Source organism: Cyanistes caeruleus, chromosome 2 (assembly GCF_971803275.1).
Source record: "Cyanistes caeruleus chromosome 2, bCyaCae1.hap1.1, whole genome shotgun sequence".
Classification (NCBI taxonomy): Eukaryota; Metazoa; Chordata; class Aves; order Passeriformes; family Paridae; genus Cyanistes; species Cyanistes caeruleus.
The window spans coordinates 50,062,547-50,086,247 of record NC_141702.1 but is presented as its reverse complement, the minus strand read 5'-3'; the positions used below and the strand labels follow the sequence as shown (position 1 = coordinate 50,086,247).

Sequence of the window (23,701 nt, the reverse complement as noted above, 5' to 3'; positions counted from 1 at the left end):
TGTCTGATTTTACCTGCCCTTGACAAAGAGGTATTATTGTTGTGACAGGTAGAAGCTCAAGAGTAAAGCAGCATACACAAAGACATCACTGCTTAAGGACATTTCTTTTTAGTGTAGTGCTTCTGTGTTTATTAACCTTGCTGAGTAGTCTTTGTCAATGTAAAGCAAAAAATATGTCCATGCCACAGAAAATACCTATGTGAGCTGTAAAATTGGAAACAGAGGACAACTCTGATTTTGATAAGTTTTTTTCCTAAGAAAATACAGAAGAAGTCAAGGCTTAACTGGCATGCACAGTGGAGAGGAGCATCTGGGAGTGACTCAGATGAACACTATTTTGTACCAAAAAGTGACCATAATTTCTTTCACTGAGAGGTTGAGAGCATGTAACTGGCCACAACGTAAAAAGTTCTGCTTAGCCATTTGAAAGGAGATTTATTTGACTGTTCCTCTTCCAAAATACTTAACTAAATTTATATTCCCTTTTTGGGAACAACACTGATAAATTTTATTTCTGCATGCTTTTATAAGTAATTTGGCCTTTTTCATCAGTGTGTACAAATACTTTTCTTTAAAGGTGCGATTGACAAAGAGATTTCAACTTTTTCCAGCCTTCCAGTAAGCATTTAACACATGTTAAATGTCTAAAAATATGTTAAAAAAATATGGTTTTTAGATGTCTGTGTTTTCAACTAGAAATACCAAAATTTTTAGCTTGTGGTGTAAATTGTTGAAAATGCCTGCAGAGGCAATAGATAAGCAAAAGATTTAGAATTTAAAGGTGTCAAATAACATTTTTTTACCATCTGTTATTGAGAAATGATGACCAATTTAACAGATGAGCTGTGAGATTATATGTAGAGGTGACTTTTTTCTTCTGTGTTGTATAGCAGTTAATGCTTTTCAAATACTTTTATTAGAAAATTTCAAACAACTGTATAAGTTTGTACTTCCATTCCTTTAGAAAGAAGTGATTGCTAACAGTTCTACATGTGGTGTACTGTACTGTTACTGTGGCAAGTCAAGTAATGTTTAACTTCAGTAACCCAGCAATGAACAAAAATATTATTTTAACACTCAAAATGCTTTGCTGTACATGGATATTAAAGATTGATGGCAGTGAAGGAATTCTGGGACGCAAAGGAATGTAAAGTAACTTGAATACCCTTCTTACTCCCACCTAAGCCAGTCTGGATACTGGAAGCACTACATTAAATGGAAGAAGCAGCCCTGGAGTAAGTTAAAGATTGCTATTGTGGCTAAGATGCCAGGGCACACTTCCTGTTTCTTTGCATGGGTTTCTTCCAGAAGCTGCTGAACTTCAACATGTCAAATCTTCTATCCCTTTTTTTGTTTAGCAAAATAAACATGATTCCTGCTTTGGTCAGTAAGAACACAGTTCTGCCACACAGCAATCCTTCTGTATTCATGAGGAAAAAGGCAAGATTTATCTCTCAAAAATATTTCTGTTCTGTACCAGATAAATTTTGTGATTGCTTTCCATTGATAGCAATTCCTTCATAAATCCTGTAACAGCCAGATTTAGGGCAGCTACCTTGGACACCATGGTTTACAGGAGACAGGCTCTCTCCACCATTCCATTCTCTGGGGTTTTCTCAGCATACAATGCATATATGTTCACATAAATTAGAGCATGACAGATTAGCATGATATCTGTAATAACAATCTTTTGGGGGTTAGATGAAATTTGGAAAGAGTGCATACGTTTGTTTTTATTAAGCTATTTAGCCATGGGTGTATTTGAGAGATTATTTAATTATTTGCACAAGGCTTTTAAAGCAGGTAGTAAACTGAGGGATGGGAGGAAGCTTTTCTTAGTCACTAAGGCCTTAGAAATGAAAGAAAGAGGTAACTCACAGAGTTTCTTGGTTATCACTGGTGGAACTGATTTTTCTATTTTTATGGGTTGGGACAAAAAGTAGGAAGTTGTTTCTGGTGACTAAGTTAATAGATCTGACTCATGGAAAAGATTTGCTTGTTGTACAGGACGAAATGATGAGTCCAGGCTGTAGCATTGCAAATACCAAAATGCAGTAGCCAGAATACAAGTCTATCTTTCAGGACTTAGGGCAAGAACTTCTGCTAGAAAAAAATGATTTTATCAGCTGGATATGACCATGAAAAGGAAATACTGCTGCACTTGCTAATTGTAGAATAAATACCAGGAAAACTATATGACACTTTCGATATCATTTTTCATGTTCTGGAAGCTCTAATAACAAGTGTGAAATTTACGAGAGGAATCAGGGCTTTTGCATGAAATATCATGCACTCAAAAGATAGGCTATCTAGAGTCTGAGAAATACTGTTTTGACAAATCCCATTATGACAAAGTTCCAGCGTGATCCTTGATAGGATTTGGGTATATTTGCTTTTTTACTTTTGAGAAGCTTCCTGACTTACAATTTCCCAGTCAGGCTATCATTTCAGCAGAACAAATAACAAGGTACAAGACAACTGGAAAAAGAAATATCTCTAGTGCTAGATGTAAAGTTCCCTGAAGTAAATGGAAAGATTCAAATTAATTTCAGTGTGCTTTAGTTACAATATAAAAAACAAAGGTTATTTTAATACATGTTTTCTGCATATAACTAGGTTGTTTTGATGGAAATTTAAGAGAGAAGGCTGAGAGGAATAAAGACTGTCTTCAGGTAGCTGTAATTTAGGCATTCTGATAATGTAACCATTTTACAAGTTACCAAACCAAGTACACTAGCCAATGCTAGTCCAATAGATAACTCAGTCTCTGGGAAAAATTCATTAACCTTTAAGTACTACTGAGCTAAATCCCTCTTTACAAGAGTCTACTTCACTGTGACAGCTTTAAGCTTTTCACAGTCCTCAGAGGGGGGAGGAAAGAGAGAGCTGAAAGCCTAGTATGCCTCTCTACACTGACAAAATGTATGCTGTATGTTTATTAACTTGCAAATTTTGACAATAAAATAAACAAGAGAATGGAGGTCATTGCAAGGTTTTGTTGTACTTTTGCTATAATTTATTACCCCTACAACAGTGGTTTTGCAAAAAAAAAAGATGGGTTGCCTCAGATATCCATATGCCACCATTTTACAAAGAAAGTGTTTCTTACAGTTGATTATTTTGATTTGAAAAATTATATTTGAGGAATTTGAAAATTGCTTAGACAAAAAAGCTTATGGCTTATGTTGGGAGTAGGAAGTATGCATCTGGAGAGGAAAACCTAGGTTAGGGCAAATGCTCCTTTGACTCTGAATGGAATAAATAATGAAGATTCAGAAAGTAGCTAAAGCTGAACTGCAGAACAGAGCAGACACAAAGACTAAGGCAGCATCCACCATATTTCTAGGATGTCCTTCTGGAGGGGCATGCAGTAGGCCCAGCCTGGAATGGCAAAATATACTGAAGAACTGGAGTCCTAAAACTCATCCAGAAGATTTCTCAGGAAATAAGGGGATTCAGGAAAGACATGTTTCTTTTTAATTTCCTAAAGGATTGCTACACAATTGGAACACTTAACTAGAAGGATGCTTCTGTGTCATTGAGACAACCTACGAAAATTGTGGTACTATTTTAGGAAGTAGAGACGAGCATCATACAATGGTTTGTAAGAGATTGACAGGACCTTTGTAGTTTGCCAAGTAAATATCAAACTGATTAGAATATATAAGGATTTCATTAAAAAGATCACCATATACAAAAGTTGCATAAATCGAGCCACTACCTAAGTTCTAGAAGCAGATTTATTTTTTTTTCCATAGCAGAAAGCAAGGTCGTAAGTTAGAGACATGATGAATATGTCCAAGTTAGCAAACAATGGATATTCAAAGCAGGTAATCAAACTAATCAAACTGCACTATAGACGAGAAAATTACTCTGTCATCTTAACTCCAGAAAAATTTACAGAGTAGTAATATTCGTCCTGAGATACTTGGCTAATGTTTAAAAAAATATAGTGCTTTTTCTTTCTACCAAAGGACAAAATGATCTGTAGGATATGACTGCCTGTGGGAGAGAATCTACTTCAACCTCAGATTCTTGCAAGAACAAATTGACTAAACATACGATCATTATAGCTTGGCTGTCCTTCATAAATTATAGCAATACTTATAAAAAAATCTGATTTATCATGTTCTCCTCTAGTTTCTTGTTGCTACAATTTATTTTGTCTTATCCCTTCTAATGTAATGCACAAAGTTTTCAATGACTGTGTAAAGGTGGAACAGTTAAAACTTACACACCAGCTTCTGAACAACAGTAATTTTAACTCCAAACAATTTACAGACTAACAAGAGAGCAACTGGAATTTACTTTTAGGAAATTAGTAAAAATTAGCAGTTACCATGCCAACAGCCACAGCTTATAAACATAAGCAAAATTAAAAGTAAAATTTATACTGCTTCACCTTTGTAGGAAGGGCTGAGAGTTCAGATATTTTGAGAATAAGTAATATAGAAAAAATATCTATCAAAGCTCTCATTAGTCTGGTGTAACACACAATTCTTGCTTATTTATCATCTTTGGCAATTAACACAGTAAATCCAAGAGAATTTTATTATCTTTTTTTTGTTTGTTTTTACTGGCTCCTCTAGGGTAAACACGACTGGAAAACACGACAAAAGATCTCAGTAACACTGGGACAGAGAAAATGGGAACAAGCAGGGATGAGTTCCATAGTCTCAGTTGATCTCTTCAATGTGCTATGGCAATTTGAAAGCAGGGTAAGTAGACTGGTCCTGGGGATTTTCCTAACAGCTGTGAGGAATTTATCTTCTTATCCCACAGAGATATGAGGCTCTTTGGGAACAGCAGACCCATTGAATGGACATCTTTATGCCTTACCAGGGAGAAAGTGACCAGCATGGCATGCTCATGTTGTGAGAACCCAATTAACTGTTCAACCAGCTCTTGGACTTTGCCCTGATTCTGGTAGAAAGGTTTTTAGAAGGCCATTTTTTAGAAGCACCAAATTTTGTGTGGATCACAGAAACTGAATTCTCACTTTGAGGGATTTTTGCACATTACTTCACACATTACCTTGTGTGCTGAGGCAATTGCCATCTGATTTGTCATGCTGGATCTTAAACTGTGTTTTGGCAGGATGTAGCAAGACAAAGTCTGTGACAATTAAATGAGATGGCTTTTGGCTTCTGCACAGAGGCAGAAAACAAGCCAAATGCACACTAGCCCCAAGATGTAAACTCCTGTCTAAGCTAGTGCTTCAAGGACATTAAGCACACAAAGTATGCCTGTAGTATCAGGATGTCCAATTTTAAAGAAACCCTTCTTCACAGAGTCTCTGTCCCTACTCAGTATCCTCTATCCAATTCTCATTGAGAGTCCAATGAAATTGCAAGGCTGTGCAATGCTGGGTACCCAGAATTGCACTAATCTGTCACTTACTGTCACCTTTGTATGCCTAGAATTTCCATAGACCATAAATCCCCTGAGAATTAAGAAGCACAGCATCAGCTCTTCCAAAGGCTACCTTGCATACACACTATTTGCCATGTAAGAGAAAGATTGCTCATGTGCACGCAGAACTCACACCTACCCTATGTCCAGACAGACCTGAGCTCCCCAGGAGTAAAACTTCCATGAACAAATGCCACATGATAGGTGTGTCATCACCAGCAGCTGTTCTGACAGGAACAGGAGAAAAAGCAGCAAATATTTGGCCAGATTCCCTTCTACCAGCAGTTTCTCAAGCAGATGGAATGCCAAAAAAACCTCAGCTGAGTGTTAACAGGAAGGAGGAAAGGAATAACAACGGAATAAGTTAGCCTAATTACACTAAGTCTATGATGGCTTTTCAGAGGAGATGGAAATCATTTGGTATTGCTGGAAAGAAAATTTCCAAGACAACACAGTCAGAGAGGTAAAAATCATCCACAGAGTAGATTTCTCATTTTTTCACAATAATGGAGTTCATAATATTGAGAGTTAGTTTGCAGTTACCTATGCTTGACCCACAAAAAAACCCCAAAAATTAGATAACTTTTAGTGTAACCACCTTACAATATAAAGGGGTTGTAGAGATAGGTCTCAGGGTCCTGCTTTTCAGTGTCTAGAGAGAGCATGTCAGCCAGGACCATGATCCACAGCAGGAGTATGCTGTAAAGTCATACTTCCTTTTCAAATGTACCAGAATTTGCTTTATCTAAATTACTGTGGCTTTTAGTGAGCCAAAGCTCAGCCAGGTGAAAGAGACTAATAGATGCATATGCTTCACCTAAATGACTATAGCTCTTAGCAAGCAAAGACTCTGCCAGGTGAAAGGAGAAGATAGAGGCAATACCAATAAAACTTTCCTGAAAGTCTTTTATTTTTACTCTATAAAATAGCTTCTCTAAAATTTGCAAAATAAACAAAAATCCTGGGTTGTTTGCGGCAGTAGATGAGTTTATTTTATATACTTAGGACAAGCAGAATAATTCATTCATGGCTTTATTTTTTGTGGATCAGCCAGCTGTTCTCTGCTTGAGCAATAAAAATGTTGCTCACGTGTCCAACAAAAGCAGCAAATGCAATATGAAAAACCATTCAAAACAAATACCTACTAAAAGTGGGTTTCTTAGTCTCTTGGAAATTGCATTAAGCAGTGATTTGAATGTCAGGTTAATAAAGAAATACAAATTCAAATCTGCATTTTAACTGAAAACCTCAGCATTTTTCAACACTTAAAGAACAACGGATTTTGCTTGTATGTATTCTGGTAAATGTAGATGTAGCCACGAGGAAAATTTCTGGAACAGAGATTACAAAAAAAAGCCCTTACTGATTAGTTTATGACTCAAATATACACATTTCACATTTTATAATCACAAAGTCTACCTCAGCATTTGGAAATCATCTGACAACATAAAGCTTAGAAAACAAAATAAATTTAATCCCTTTTACTGTTAATATTCCTTCCAGCTGCACCAACTCCAAGCAGCCATCAAGGAAAGATCTCCATTAGCCCCTAAGTCAGTGTTGCTTTAGAAAACAATGCCCTAAACCTTCTGGAATTGTTTTTCAGCCACCTCACTTCAGAAGAGCTTGATGAAAGATATATCATGCTAGCTCATCACTAGTCCTGGTTCCAGCTTGTGTAGTTATGGAATTAGCACATCAAAAAATTTCTGGAGGGGAGTTCAGTATCCTGAGGAGCCATAGAACAGCTACTTGTTAAAGGAAGAGATTCTACATTAAGGGTACATTCGAGGTCTCCCCTCATTTTTATTAATATTTATTAATATTAATTTAACATTATTGTAATAAATTTTACATTTAATTTAATATTATAAAATATATAATTTTTAAATTAAATGTTAATTAATATTTTAAAATATTAGCAGCAATCTAGGCTTTCCCATTGCTTTTTTTACCTTAAGATACTGCATACAACTGCTTCAGCTACCATGCTGAAGGCCAGCTCTTTCCCCTCTGCCAGATGTTTTGGACCTTTGCTTTTGGAGTCTCAGGGGAGCACCTCAATAATCTTCGATTTCCTGTCTTTTATTTATTTATTTATTTATCCTTTATTTATACTTGCCCTTCTTCACCAAAGATAGCTATCAGTAGTAAAATAACAGATTGTTGGGACCCAGCCTTGGATCTTTCTTCTTCCAATTGTAGTGGATTTCCATTTGTAACTTCTTTCCTTTACATGTACAGCATGAACTATGTGGACATGAGTTGCACTCTCAGAGGCTCACCTACACATCTGCGTCTCCGAGTCCCCTCTGTAAATCCTCAGACCATGAGACATGGAGCTGCTACCCCCATTTCTAACAGTGAAAGGGACTGGGCTCATTTCAGAATTGACCAGAAGACTTTTACTAATGAAAATCAGTAGTTACATACCTCTTTGAGATATTAACAAATGAATCCACTCTCAAACTTGAAGTTTAATGCTGGCACATCGTATCAGTAGAGTGAAAGGTATCAGCCGCCCAAAGAAGATCCAAAGTATTTCTAAACCCAGAATGAGTTAAATCCAAACATCAAAAATTCCTCTTAAGATCTTCAAAAGTCCCTTAAAATACAAAATTCCATTTCATCCTTCTTTAAAAGACTATATTTTTTTAAACTGAAAGTTTCAGAGGTTTTGAAATACAGCTTCAGCTGTTGGCCAGAACATCAACTCTCTCCCAGTTTTCTGGATTAAAATATCTGAAATATATGTATAATATTACAGGAACACTGAGCATCTCAGCTTTCTTCTGTGAGAAAGTGGACCCTTCTTTACCAAAAAAAACCAAAAAAAAACCCACAAAAAATCCCCAAAACCCCAAACAACAAGACAACAAAACACAACAGCAATTTTAATGACTTACCTTAACAATTCTTGTAATTGTTTCATATTAACCATACTACTTATGAAAGTCACCAGACTCTTCTAAGACACTTCTAATATGTTAATTTTTCCACTCTTTATTTCCTTTTCTATCTTTACTTTTCCTATTTGATTTCTAGCTTCTGGAAAAAAATGATGCAGTCCTGACTTGACTTTTGTAGGAGGAAACCCCATATATCTTGTGTCTAAATGACTCTTACTAAAGGATATCAGGCAAAAAAGCTGTTGCAGAAAATGAAATACTGGATATTGATTATGACATTCATGAAAAATGTTGACATATCATATGCAGAAAAAAGGAGTATAAATTAGCATCTGCCTGTCATGAAGATGACAGATACCTGTTATAAAATACCTGCATGGTCTTTTCTTTCAGGCTCATCAACCTTCTCAAATATCATTCAATTAAAAGGAAAAAAGCTAACAGACAAATGACAGGATTTTCCATCTACCCAATCATATGCTATAAAATTTGTCAGCATGGAGTGCTCAGCCACAAAGTTAAGTGGAGAGAGATGATTAAAGAAGTCACATGGGTTGCCTGCAGAAAGTGCTATACTACATTCCAGATTTGGGGTCAAGAAGAATTTTTGTCCCAATGACTGATGGAGGCAATAGAAGTCTTCACTTGCCTCTGGAGAAAAGACTTGAGCACAGTCAGTCTGAAGAGCCCAAGCTCAGCCCATCCTCAACACCAGGAACTTTGAGGTGACCAAGTGGTCATGGATGCTGTGACAAATGTTAGCAAACTGCTGTTTCTGTGACTGTCATCACCACTAAGCTATGGATAACTCCTCAATTTAGGCAAAGTAGGTACAAGCAAAGAGGAGCACAGAGGCAAAGAAGAGCAGAGGGACACAGAGAGAAAACATTTGGTGAAATTTAAGAAAACCAGATCAGCTGTTTTGGCTGTTACCTGAGAAGGGAGGCAGAAAATACCATTAGTCTCCTCATCCTGTTGCAATTCCTGATGGAACAGGCTCACCTCCTTCCAACTCTCCCCAGTTACACAAATTTAATGTTGCAGCTTGTGGAGAAGCAAACAGGATTGTAAAATTGCACCTCCAGCAATCACAGGGAAAGAGAAAGGTCAGGAGAATATTTTCATCCCACAGCCCAAATGAACTGAGGGTTACATGTGCTTCCACTGGCCTAGGAGACGTTTACAAGCAGAATCTTTAATTTTATTGTGCTGGAAGAGGTGAGTATAAATATTGAGATCAGTGGCACTGAGTCCCAGTCGTGGTGATTTGCTGAGTGAAATTCCCACACAATTGTAGGAAGTGGTTCACAGCCTGCATACCAGAGGAAAGCACCCCCAAGGATCTTTAGTTAAAACTGAGTGCTTAAAATAATATTTGTTGTATTACAAACAAAATTTGTAATGTAAATTACAAATTTAAATTACTGCAAATGTACTGAAATATACTCACAAAATTGGAAAGACATGGATTCTTGTCTCTGATAAGAATTGAATGGATAACACCTAACATAGTTTTCCATTTTAATTCTTATTTTATGTATAAAGGATTGCTCAGTTCCCAGACTGCATGGGCTCTTGAGGATCCACTGAAAGCTTGAGTCAGTCAGAGCTGGTACTCTGTGAGTCTCCAGGCTTCATACTCTTGACACTGCTGTTCTCAAAGCTCCCCCTAGAACACATCTAATGGGAAAAAGCCCAAAACTGTACAGAGCTCACACTGACAGATGCAGAGGGGCTAGTTGTTGTTTCTAGACATATGTTTGATTATTGCTTTGTCCATGAAACTTATAAACTTCAATTAACACTCCAGAGAGATGTCTCTTATAATCAAATTATCTCTCAAACATCCTGGACCCATTCCAATTATAGTCATGGGGTTTTTTTCCTTTTGTGGGATGACTAAATTGTTCTTACAAGTCTTCCAGCTAACCTTTAAATTGAAAACAAGAAAATCTAGCCAAACGGAAGCTTCCACATTTCACTAAGTCCTAAAATATATTCTCAGAGTTTGCCAGAATACAAATGCTGAATATGAAGATTTTGGGGAAAACTCTGAATTTTGATTGAATGACTGTATTTAAACTCTCTTTAATTATTAAAAAAAAATTAAAAAACATATACAACCACATCATTTAGACTGTAAATAAGTGTATAAAAATGCCTCAAGAAGCTTACTTTCAATGTCAAACAATAAAAAATTTACTTCCTTTAACAGAAAGGGGTTTGTGAAATTAGATGGACATCACTGTCACAAAAATATTTTAGCCAATTCTCTTTGTAGAAAAAAGCCTTAGGGAGCTCAATTAGGACACTGCAGAGAGTGGGATCCATGCATAAGAGATCTACATCTGAGCTTTTTACTCCAGTCTCCCTTTACTGCCAATTGAGAAAAATAGGTAGATCAGGACCATAATTCATGTGCCACTGAAGGTGATGGCTAAAACAGACTGGATGAACGACGGCTTAAGTGTCTATAGCCCTTCATCGTATCTAAGGGGAGCCTGGGGTCACCAACTCTGAGGTAAATTTCTACACTGCAGGTAACAAAATCAGATGAGCTGGAGTGCACCCTGCATGCAGGAGGGAAGTTAAACGGAAAACTGTTCAGTTCCTTTCTTTTCAAAGCCAAGCTCCGCAGTCAGACATCATTTTTGCAATGAAACAAAGATGTCGTATCTGGGGCATGAATGTGGCTGTATTGTTTGTAGCAGAAGGCAAAGTTTGACAGCTGTGACATTCCCTTCAAAATGTGATCATGTGCTGTGGCTCCTGTTGCTCGATCCAGCTGCTGTGGCACTCGTGAAAGAGCTTCCTGGGCAGCAGCCAGCAGAGCCTCTGTCGTTCCGATTGGGAACGGCTTTAAAGAACGACACGGGACTCTCAAGGGAGTCACAACAGGATAATTCCTTAGTTTATTGCTTCAGCCCTGTCTTATAGACAGATACGTGGAAAGTACAGAAAGGAAACTCTTATTGGTTAACAAAGTGCTACATTACCATCATTGGTCAGGGGCACTTTGCCCCCCCTGACTCTCTCCTGCAAGGAGAAACAACAGGCTGCAAAACAACACCTGCAACGCTGTTTAGTGTCCCTGAGAATTGTTTTAATTCCTTCTCATATTTTTCCCAGGATACTTTCTCAGGCAGCCTGAGGAGCCATGCGGCCTGCAATTTGTACAGGCACTGTGGTTCAGATTTAGCATCCATAGAGCCTCGTCCTGTGCTGGGCACATCCTGACCATCACTGCTTGGTGGCCACTGCGTGTAAGTAAATGATGTTTGTTCCACTTGGAACGCTCCCCATGCTTTTCCTCATGAGGACAGTATCTGGCATCAGATTGTTCAGGATCAAATGTTTGATGATAACTTCTGGGTGTTTTTTTCATCTAAGGCTAGTCGTTTCAGTGGGCTGTCAGAAGGTTTAGAGTTTAATCCTCACTTAATGTCATGCTTGTAAATGGAAGATGTGCACATAGCCCCGTTTTCTTCAAAAAATCTCAGGCTGAGAAGAGGAATGAAGGAAGAGAGACAGTGTAAAAATCAGGAAATTATAAAGGTTCCCTCCAAATTTGCTTTACTTTCCCCTTAATCAACATTCCCTTGCAGACAGAACTGAAGGTTTAAATTTTAATTTAATATCAAATTTAAAAAGCTGTTATTTTTTTATTCTAAACCAATTTGTAAGGGGAAGGAGTATACTTGGAAAACCTGTTCTTAAAAGAATTTCCTTTGAAATATTATTACACCAAGTGTAATGGTTTTCTGGAGTTGCCTCAATAGTTTAGTCTCAAAGTTTAGTGAGATATCACACACTGACTACATTTTGAATAACATACCTTTAGTATGTGGCAGCAGTGATTAGAGCTGATGCATAACAGCAAAAAGAGTAAAAAATTATTTTCTTCATACTCAAGAAAATCACCCCAGCTTTACATAGAAAGGAGATTTTCCTGAAGCCACCAAAAGGTTCCAAAGACACTTCTTACATTTTTCATCTATTTGAAAACAGAAGAGACATTTTAGAGATCTTTAACTATCCTGCTTACAAACAGACTGGTTCTGCTTTATACTAAAATCATGTTACATTTCTAGGATCCTCTTTTCAGTCCTGTTTACATTGTGAGGGAACTAAAACCCTTGGGTAAACAATTAAGGATAGTTTTTATGAACATGCTGATCCACAGATTTTTTCTTTGAACATTAATGCTCTATCTAGTGTCAGCAAACTCTTTAGTTTTCAACTGATACATGATATTTGCAATTCCATGTTGTGTTAGTGGAATGTGGCTGATCACCAGTTTTATGTCTCCCCTCTCTTAAAAAGGATCAAGGAATGGGATAGGAAGAATCATATGAATTTTGAATTTCTGGAGTAGAGGCAAAGGAGAGAATATGTAGCACATAAGAAACTGATGCTTCGTTCCCCATCTGAATTCTAGGATAATATGGCTTTAGATATTCAACAAAATTTCTTGACTGGATGTGGTACCTAAATTTAGTCTTCTCTTGTTGTAGCCAGGAAAAGTGCATTTACATTTACAGTAGCATGCACTCAAAGGAACACAGGCTGGTTTTTATCTCAGTCTTTCTGCATTTGGATATGTTCAAAACTGCAAGGAGCATTAACCTCCAATGAATGATCTTTTTTTTCCCACTCACTGAAAATAGAGAATGGGCAGAGCAATCTTCATTCATATGAACATTCCTTCCAACCTCAATTATTCAGTGACTGAATCTGAATTACAGAAATGTTCTTTAAAAAATAAAAATTAAAAATTAAAATAAAAATTAAAAAAATTAAAAGAAAGACAATGCAAATGCATTTCATTGTTCATTTACTTAAAATACTTTTAAAATTTGTCTTCGGATGTGGCATGTTTTCAGTTTTAGAGTGAAAAAATAAAAAAAAAATTAGTAACTTCTAACTCAAAATTAGGGCTAAATCCAGTAATGTCTCTGGCAGGGAAAACAAAATCAGATGTTACGAGAGCACATGTTACTCATTGGCCACATAAACCCTTCTCCACTGTCATTTTCAAAAAAATTATCTGCTCTAACAAATTCCATAGTTTAGGTGTTCATGCAAGGCTGCTTACACTCCTGAGGAAGAACCAAATGCTTCAGGTTTCAAGAAAAAACTTTGCTCTCTAGCCAAGGATGTACAATTAGACAATACTGTTTGTTAAGCTGGGCACTAGTTTCACTCCCAATGGTATTTAAAATTTAGAAAACAGCAACACAATTGGATTTATACAGAAACAAACAGATTTTTTCCTTACATGTCCTCAGAAGACACCTAACATTATGAAAAGACAGAATTTTAAAAGAATGTGTTTGAAAGTGTGATGGTGTTTTACTTGCTTTTGAGCACCAACTCACTGTTTGCAAAATTGGCTTTTCACCAGCCCTCAGTTCCCTACTGTAGGTTAAAAATTTAAAAGGCAAGTAAGCTCTTAAAAGGATCTACATTTTTGACAATTCAGTCAGTAAGAAAATACCTGAATATAGTTCAAAGGAGTAAAGCAGACTTATGGAGAAGGCAGATTTCTGAAGGTCTCATGATATTTGATGACACTGATGAAATTTCATTTGAAACAGTATCGATAAAATCACATTCAGGGTGGGTAAAGACATAGGAACCTGAATGAGGAATAAACAGACCTAACTACCTGAATATGATGGTAGGCTTGAAATCACCTGTCATTATCAAGGAAGAGATTTTGGAACCACTGAAGATAGTTCTCTGAAAATATGTTTTTTGTATCTGTGATGTTAAAGAATAAATGGAACAACTGAAATTGCTAGACAGAAAGAGAATGCAAAGTAAGTATTAAATGTTACTGTGTCTACTAAGGGCATTTCTGTGTCTTGATTCCTATACAGAGTTCTGGTCTCCTGTTTCAAAAGAGATGCAACATAAATAGAGAAAAAATGTGAAAAATTTTATCAAAGTTATGACATGATGAGAGATTAAATTAATTAGGATTTTTAAGGTAGTAAGGTAGATGAAGAAGAAATATTAGTCAGATCCTCATAATGTCAGAACAAAGGGATATCAAACCTCAAAAATTATCAAACTGCCCATGGCAGGGGGTTGGAACAAGGTGATCTTTAAGGTCTCTTTCAACTCAAACCATTCTGTGATTCTATAACTACAGGTGTAAAACTGAGCTTACTTAAGTTGTAGAAGCATCTGTTGCAGGAGGCTGTGGAGAGCAGAATTCTAAATAGAGTCAAAATGTAATTAGATGTAGAGAAGAAAAGTTAAGAACTATTAAATGGAAATTACTACCCTTAGACTGGGAACTCCCTACATCAGGAGCTGTAGCATGTGAGTGAGCAGAATCAGAGACCTTTTGCTCTGAGCCTGCTGTCTCGCACAGGCACTTACTGCTACTCATGATTTTAGAAACCTCCCTGAAGCTAGACAACATCACAGCTGTTTTACAAATTAAGTTTAGCTGTGGAGAATTTCTCAATATAGTTGGTTTTTTTTCCATGGAAGGCATAGAAATCCCATTTTCCTACTGCTTCTGTGAGTGCATTAAACCTGGACTACATAGGAGACTCTAAGCGCAAGAAGTTTTTTTATTTACTTATTCTTCCATTTTTCTAAAGCTACATAGGAGGCAAAAGTGGCAAACATGCTCTTGCCCTTAATATTTCAGTGCAGGTGATAGTGTAAAAGGTTTTAAAATCATAGAAAATTCGGGGACTTAGAAAGAAAGTTAAGCTTGGAAAGCCCTGGGAAAAGTAGGCCCTGAGAAATGATAGGCCTTGTGCTTGCTAAAGATCAGGTGAAGCTGCACCTGTGTAATCAGTATATGATAAATGATACAATTGTTAGATGTGATTAGATATAATTATTGTTTGTATTATTGAACATGAGGAACAATGTTAGGGGGTTGAGGGGGATCACGAGAAATTCATGCTTGGGTAAAAACAATGCATACAATAAATCAATGTAAGTTTAATAATTAATATGTAAGTTGTATAACTCTAGAATATAAAAACATGTTCAGCTCAAAACCAAGATGGGTCAGATTTGGGTACGTGTACCCCTGACACCCAGAGCTCTTAATAAAGCACCTTCATATAACCATTCCATGATTATGTGTGTTCCTGAAGGCTAGCACAGGTATCACTGAATTCAGCATGTTGGAGTGCCTAATACTGGGATTTACATAAGAGCATATGTCCTATTTCATTACCAAATGAAACTCATGAGGTTTGCCCCCAAAACCAGCACCTACTTTCTAGCACTGTTGGACCTTACAATACCCAGAAGTGCATGGCAAATACAGAACAGAGATTCTTCACTGTGACTCCCAAACACTCAGTTTCCATGGGTTACAAGAAGTACAGGCAGGGTGAGGGAAGTGTAACAGATCAGAGGACACAAGGTCAAACTCCAGGCTGAGCAGCTCTTCTTTTTGCAATATTTGTCCCATGATCCACTTGAACAACTCTGATCCTATCTTGTCAAAGCATCTGGAACTAGAGAGGTGAAAAATATAGAACTTCTGAGAGCAAAACAGAGTAATCAAGATGGCTCAAAAGGGTCAGAAGAAACATGAAAACAAGTGTAGTCACCAAGGAACAAGAAAGGAAGAGCTGTTTTCAGCACACCTTGCTGTGAAACGAGCCCTGAAATAGGCCATATTTAGAGAAAATAAGAACTGGGTTAAGAATTCTGTTCCAAGTCTGAGGTTACCTGCTGTGAGAAGGACCTGGCTGTCTCTGACATTTTCACAGGCTTTTGAAAGAGATAAAGGTAAGAAGATGGAAAAGGAAGTCAAAACAGGACACTATGAGCGTGCCTGCTTCTGCTATCCTTGCCTCATTTAAAGTTAAGTATTTACCCAAGTACATGAATACTCTTAGAGAAGCTGGATAACCTGATCTGTGTGGAAGTTCAAGTGCCAGACCATTACCAAGAACAACACTGAAAGCATAAAAACAAGTATTGCACGTAGTTACACAGAGAAATAGCTGCTTCAACAACTCTGTAGAGTGGGATAACAGCAGTTATCCCACATCCTTTTCTGTTTCAGACTCCTGGACACTAGAAGTCTGACTTTTCTAATCTGGTACACTCTTTAGATACTTGCTTGTCCTGAGCACCCAATGCTGTCATCAAGGGAATGGTTTAGCAGATGGAGAAGGCTGATGGATTCAGCATTGGGACTGATATTCACCACTTGCCATATTAATACCTTTTTTAAATTATACATTCTCTGTACACCCTTGGGGACATGAACAAGGCAAGGATATTTGGACACAGTATCAATAGATTTATTTCCTAGTTAGTTCCTTGCTCTCCTGCACTGTACTCGAAGCAGTGACAATGGAAAAAATGAGCCACAATGCTCTTTCACAGCCATTCATAATCTTAGAGGAAAACTTAGACTTCTGTTCCAGGAGCACCACAGCAATCAGTTTATCTGTATTTTCAGTATATTAACATAAATTTTTGTGATTTCTGCCCATATACTAGAAAATACTTCCAAGATGACGCTACAAGCACGTATCTAGCCCTCTCAAACTGTTGCTTGCTAACAGAGCAGAAACAGAATGGAAACTCTGCTTGTGTTTATAAGGGTGTCAGGGCAATACAATTGACTTGATAGAATCACTGTTTGCCAGAGCTGTATGCAAACATTTCCTACTTCAGTCCCCTCAGTGTCTAATTCTGCTGCTAAAAAGGCAGAGCTACACATTTCTCTGCACAGCAGGGCATGGAGAGGCTGTGCTGGGAGCGCTCTCCTACAGGCAGCAGGGCTGGCAGCACTGGCAGCAGGGCAGCTACAAACCACCTGGTCTGGCAGCCAGGCTCCACCAAGTGTCATTGGCATGAAACTGGAGCCCACAGAGCCAGGAAAAAAGCACTGCTGAAGGAGTTTGGGCCAGTTTATGGATTTATCAGGACCATGTGGGAAGAGAGGGGAGAAAGAAAAAAAAAAAAAAGCCCGCACAAATAAAATTGATGCAAAAATAAAGGAAAATACTTAATTTGGGATCAGATTTACTACCTTATGGGATTCACCTTGCACGTTCTCTCTAGCCAGGAAGCAGAGGAAAGATGGGGAGATATATTTGCAGAGAACTAGAAAGGAAGTCCAGAACAAAAACATACACCACTAATAGCCTCTGGGAAAAAGAAACAGAAAACAACTTTCCCTTTTTATCCCTTCGAAAAGACTGTCTGACAAACAGTTACATACCACGATTTTAAAAAAGAGAAAAATGTCAAAATATCATTGATGCCTTAAGCCTGAGTAGAAAATTCAAAAAATCCCATATAATAAAACTCTTGGGAGGTATGAGATTAGAGCTCAAGCATTCCTCCTACTGAATCCAAAGCAAAGGCTTAGGCCTTGCTTCCCCCCAGTCCAAATAGATCCTATCTCTGGGCCAATCTCTAAATTACATGCAGGAAAGATAACACCACTCTGAATGTGGAGGTCTTTTCACAACCACTCCCAATTACACTGGCAAGGGTGAAACACCTCACAGCAGCATGCCACACATGTAGGACATTTCATCCCATTGCCAAGAAACAGACAGTCCCACAGAATGGTTTGATCTTCCTGGAGTAGTCAAGTCTTTTGTACACATGGCAAATGCCAGCTTGTAAAAAAAAGGAAAGCTAAGAGTGTTTTTTCCAAAAAACAAGCATGAACTCACCTTGCAAATGTGGCCTATAATTTCTGGTATGGTTGTAGAGGTTTCATTTGCTAAAAGGCTGAAAGCACCCGCCTCTTGTTGTAAATTAGCATAACTTGTATTAAAATCTTTTGTGACCACGCTCTGAATTTCTAGCTGCATATCCACACAGAGATTAGGCTGGGTCAGCAAGACAAGGAAGAATTAAGAGTTTCCCAGGCATCAAACAGGACCTGAAACAGACAAAACAGATAAGTTAAACACTACAAACACATTACTCCATCAGCAGAAATTAATTCCAGATAAAGGACCAAACATAACCTTTTTGTTTTCTATCGTAAATGAAGTGATTTCATCTGGACTGTCTCATAGGGGGAAGGGTGGCTGAAGCATGCATTACAAAGCAAAATTTACTATGCTATCCATTGAAGCAACATCCATGAGTGAAAATAAATCATTTTTGGTATTCATTGTGAGTGTTAAGCATTTATCAGCTTGTGTAAAAATTTTGCTAAAATGCTAAACAACGTGGGCCTGAAAGGAGCTGTTTACTATTAAATATCCACCAACTTCAATCTCAAATGTAAAAGGAGAATAGTGAGATATTCAGAGCCCAGTCCAAGGGTGAGTGAGGGAGTAAAAGTTCTTAAGTAGAGGATGATCAGATGCTGCAAGGATACAACATGAGCACACAAACGGGATGGATCTTGTTTACAACTTTCAGTGTGAGGGTGGAAGGCAACAGCCAATCTAGTGTGATCTCTGTGTCTTGATTTGATTAATAAATGAAACAAAATTTGGAGCCTGCACTGCTAGTTGTTGGATCTCAGGGTGTCATTTAATGTTCATAGCCCGTCTCACTGCCAGGTTGAGCTTCTTCTTGACAGTAAACATCTCAGTCTTTCTTTGCTAATTGAGGCTGTGGTCTTTATCTGCACCCAGGTCCACCCAGACATCTCAATACAAACTGGCTTATCTGCACAAGGAACACTGAGCCCACAAGGAAGTTAAGGAATTTTTCAGAATTGATTATGTGAAGTACTGGTGTGCTTTCCACTGTACCATGCACTCCTGTAACTTTCACACCCCTTTCCTTCGGGAGGAGGGAGTTGGAGAAGCAGCCTTAGTGGCTGCTCTTCCTAAGACCAAAGAGCTTAAGAGGGCACAGTGTTTGCAGTTCACAGAAAGGCAGGAGGAGAACAATACAAAAGTTTTAATTCAGTTTCATTTCCCACCTTCTCAAAGATCTATAAGGGATTTTACTCATAAACCATGCCTTCAAGCAGACAGCTTAAATCTCCCAAGATATGAATGAATGGGTCCTGTCATCAGTAAACAAGGACAAGTTGGCAGGTCTAAACACACATGATTTTTGGTGGTCACTACTACCATGATACCATTGCAGTCATGTATGACAAAGAGCTTTAGGTCCAGTGGAGCTGTCTGGAAAGTGCAATAAAAGAAAAAGCACCGTGGGAAAAGGGGATGTTGGAGTGATGAGCCTTGAACACCAATACACCTCAGTACAGATTTGCCCATCACCAATCTAAAACCAAACGCAGCATGACAAATACTCTTGACTTGAAAGCTGAACGGCATTTAGGGGAAAAGTGGAAGGCAATGCTCCTCCACTGTTCTTTTCCATAGCTGCACATGTAATATCCTGGACACCAACTCTTCTACATGAGGGTTCAAAGAACATACAACTTATTTCTCCTTAAGCCTTAATTTTCTGATTTTTCCCTTTATCTTTGACTGCCTTTGTCATCTGAAGTTCTGTGTCTCAAGCATTTCTTTTGGTCTGCTGTAGATCCTTTCCTAACTTAAGTGAATTTTTATACAATCCTTGGTTTACTTCTTCCAAATATCTTTTTAGTCTATTGAGATATCTTTTGGATCCATTAGGGATTTGATATAATGTGGCTTTTATTTGCATATCATTTTGGTGCTTTTGAACACCAGTAGAATATTAAAGAAGAAGATACATAACTTTTAATGTCAAGTAAGGTTTGGAAGTGGAATGTTTTTTATATATGAAAGCAGCTGTTTCAGGTGCAAGTGAAGAATTTCTTGAGCAAAAACTGAATTATGACTTTAGACACAGAATATTCTGTATCTCTGTTAAAATCAATGTTTCAATTAAAAATGAGGACTTACTTTAGCATCAGACTACCACATTTTAAATTATTTATCTATAATAAAGGAGGCAAACACCACTACCAACAAAGGGGAGTCATTAAGATTCCTGCCCTCATCCCTGTTAAGCTCAGAGATCTCTTCAACACTACACATATATTCAATACCTATTCATTTATAAACACTACTGTGGGTTACTTGAAACACTTTCATTCCACCTAAGGAAATAAGCGCTTGCAATTTAATGTATTTGTTCTTTACATTAACTATTCTACAGCTCTGGCTGCACTGATGGCTGCTGTAAGCAGAGGTGTGTTACACCTTGATACCTATTTTGTGTTTCTAGATAATTAGGAGCCAGAACAGTGCCATTTCTAGATATACATGCATGTCCCACTTTGATGAGTGGAAGTAATTTACAGGCTTTTGGATGCTGTGTTGTACAGTCATGACAAAAGGATCTTTGTAATAGGAAGCAAAATGCACATCATATAGGCTGCTCTTAGAAATTGCTTCTGTAATGGTTATTTACAACTTATCCTCACTGCATGAAGATAAGCAGTTTAAACTGTGTGCATTGAAGAGGCATACAAGATATGGTATGAGGAAAAATAAACATGGCTAAGGATATTCTATTCCTCATTGTCCCATTTCTGTTTCCATATTATGTGAATCTCAGTTGAGATACAGAGCTTCAAATGGGAAAAAAATGAGAAGTGTTATTGAGCCAGGGTTGTTTTTGTATTTTTAGTAAATGAAACAAACAATCCTCTACTTGAATTGAACTGGTTGCAGTACTTATCGCTGGTGTGAGAATCTGACACAATCAACAACACAGAAAAGATTTTTAAGATATCATTTAAGCCTTGTTTATATCTGCAGAGTTCAAAACATTTAGCTAAACCAGGTTTCTTCCAATTTCCCTCACTCCCTTATCACCACTAAATGTACTGCTTCTCCCTTACAAATATCTGAGTTATTTAAAAGCTCCCCATTAGTCCATATTCAATAACAGCAGTTTAAAATCCACCAGAGTCTCTGTGTCTAGCATTTGCAACTGTCTGGCTCTTCATGCCTTTCTGCTGCAAGCACCAACTTAGCCTGGATTCCTGAATCACATAGAGTCTGTCAGATGCTCCTGAGTATCCTTGGTTAGAACAGGGGCAGAGGGGAAAGGACATTCTGCTCTTCCTGCCCTGCTTCTCACAAGTTTTTTCTGCAGTAAAATTACAAGCTGCAAGTCCTCTGTCTTGAGCAGTCAGTCAAATACACTTCCAGCCAGCCTCAGGGGCTTTGCCTCCCCACACCAGGTGCAGCCTCCTTGGAAAGTAAGAAAAGACTTTTCCTGATTTCTTTGTCCTAAACATAGCATTAATTTGCATTTAGATTTCAAACTTACAAACTGCTGTGTTTCTCAATGCCTGGGTCCATCCACCAAAGTCCAGACTGCATTACCGCAGAGTTTTCAGCCAGAATGGGTCATTGCTAACAGGCTCTATGTGCCAAGTACCTCTCATTCAGAATAATAAAATAAAGCATGATGGAGTTTTTCTTATGCAGAACCATCACCCTTACCAAATTTCTACACCTTTCCTCTAATGACACCCTTTTTGACATTCTTAGAAAATTCTGACACAAACTATTTCCCTTTCATTAACATAGGACTGCAAGAAGAAATCTTCAGTGAGCTGAAGCTGAATTGCATCTTCCCAGTCACAGACTCGTACACAAGACGTCTTGAAATCCATCTTCCTATTAACACCACTGCTGCAGTTACAGGAAGAAGCAAAGTGGCCTCACTGCTGTAAGCTCTCAAGCACTCTGCTGTCAATATTGTTTTATTGCTGAAACCACTCTGTGCTGGTTTTGGCTGAGAGTTAATTTTCTTTCCAGTGTCTGGTATGGGGCTGTGTTTGGATTTGTGCTGAACACAGAGTAGGTAATGTAGAGATGTTTTTATTGTTGAGCAGGGCTTGCACAGAGCCAAGGCCTTTTCTGCTTTTTGTACTGCCACACTGGTGAGGGAAGTTGGAAGCGCATGTTGTTACAAGTGTTTTAAGTAAACTAATTGTTGTAACATGTTAATTAATTGGTAAGGTTGAGTTATAAATTTATAGTTATTCAATATAAGACATTCCTAGATAAAAGTTAATGTATGTTTTTAGGGAGTTAGGGTTCTATGGGGTTTATAAGGGAAGTCAGCAAGGTCTGGTGATTGGGGTGAGGGGCAATCAAGTGGAGATAGGAGTGGTCCAGGGCTGGTAGGGTATTTAGTGATGGTAAGAAAAGTTCAGAACACTCCAGAACATGACCTCCAGAAACAACCATTGGTGAAGACAACCAATCGTTCAACACCCTGGGAGAATGATTGGTCTGGAGCGCACCACGCTAAGAACCAATGAGAGCCCTGGAAATGGACCAATCAGGGGACAGATCCTAAATGGACCAATCCCGGACAAGGCGGGGTCTGTAAAAGGGGCAGCGGGACTTCACCGCGGGTCTTCCTGAGCACTCTGTGTGTGAGGGGAGTGTCCAGCCACACGGCTGCAACTTTTTTACCCGGTTTTCTATTTGGGGTCGGGCTTATCTCGTCCTCAGCTCTCAGTGGTTTCTTGTTTTTAAATAAAAGAGTTGACTTCTGAGGAACATCTGGGTCTCGTTTACTACACATGTGATGCCTTAAGTTTTATCTTTCATATTTTCCAGATTCTGTACTGTATTGATATATAACTCTGAACTTAATATAAGGTGTTAGCAAACTCTCTTCACAGTGCAGTTAGACAAAACAATCCTCTTCCAGCCTGAGAACCAAGGACGCCGTTGCAGCTTCAGGCCCAAAAAGTGTAAACAACAGGGAGTTGAGGAGAGCAATCTGGGAGGATGGGACTATATTACCTGAAGCTGTAACTGGACAATTGACCCCAATGTGTAAATATTAAAGTTAAAACTTACAAAAGTGTGAAAACTTGTGATCCAGTGTCCATCTTGGGTAGAGACACAGCTGGCAACTTGTACTGCCCAAGGTGTATCCTTTGAAGGCCTTTTCAATAAATACCTACTTTATTCCTTAACTCTGTCTAGTCTCTGTTCTAGGTAGCCTCTCAAGGCATCACATGAGAGGTTTGGAGTAAACACAGCCAGGACAGATGACCCAAACTGATCACAGGGATATTCCAGACCGTATGACATCATGCTCAATATTTAAATTGGGGGGAAGTAGGAAGGCGGAAACATTTGGAGTGGTGGTGTTCTCCAAAGTAACCATTAGATTTGATGAGGCCCTGCTCTCTGGGGGATGGCTGAACACCTGGTTGCCCACAGGAAGCAGTGAATTAATTCCTTGTTTTTCTTGTGTACATGACTTTTGCTTTCCCTAATAAACTGTCTTTATCTCAACCCATGTGTTCTCCAGTGGGTGAGCAGCTGTGTGGAGTTTGATTGCTGCCTGGAGTGAAACCACAACATGCTCTCAAGCTAGAATTGAGCTGCAATACAGAAATCCCCAGTTTTGGCAGATGTTGGTTAGCTAGGTTTGTATTTCAGTTCTTGAGTGTGTTTATAATTCCATCTGCCAATTTC

General features: G+C 38.2%; 1 long non-coding RNA gene across 1 annotated transcript; it reads left to right on the top strand.

Annotated features, from left to right (window-relative positions):
• Nucleotides 1–4,606: 4,606 nt before the first annotated feature.
• On the top strand, nt 4,607–23,193 carry LOC147654795 (uncharacterized). The gene is made up of 4 exons (XR_015283147.1): nt 4,607–4,718; nt 7,657–9,539; nt 11,451–11,584; nt 21,785–23,193. It is a non-coding gene; the product is annotated as an uncharacterized LOC147654795 (long non-coding RNA).
• The last annotated feature ends 508 nt before the right edge of the window (nt 23,194–23,701 follow it).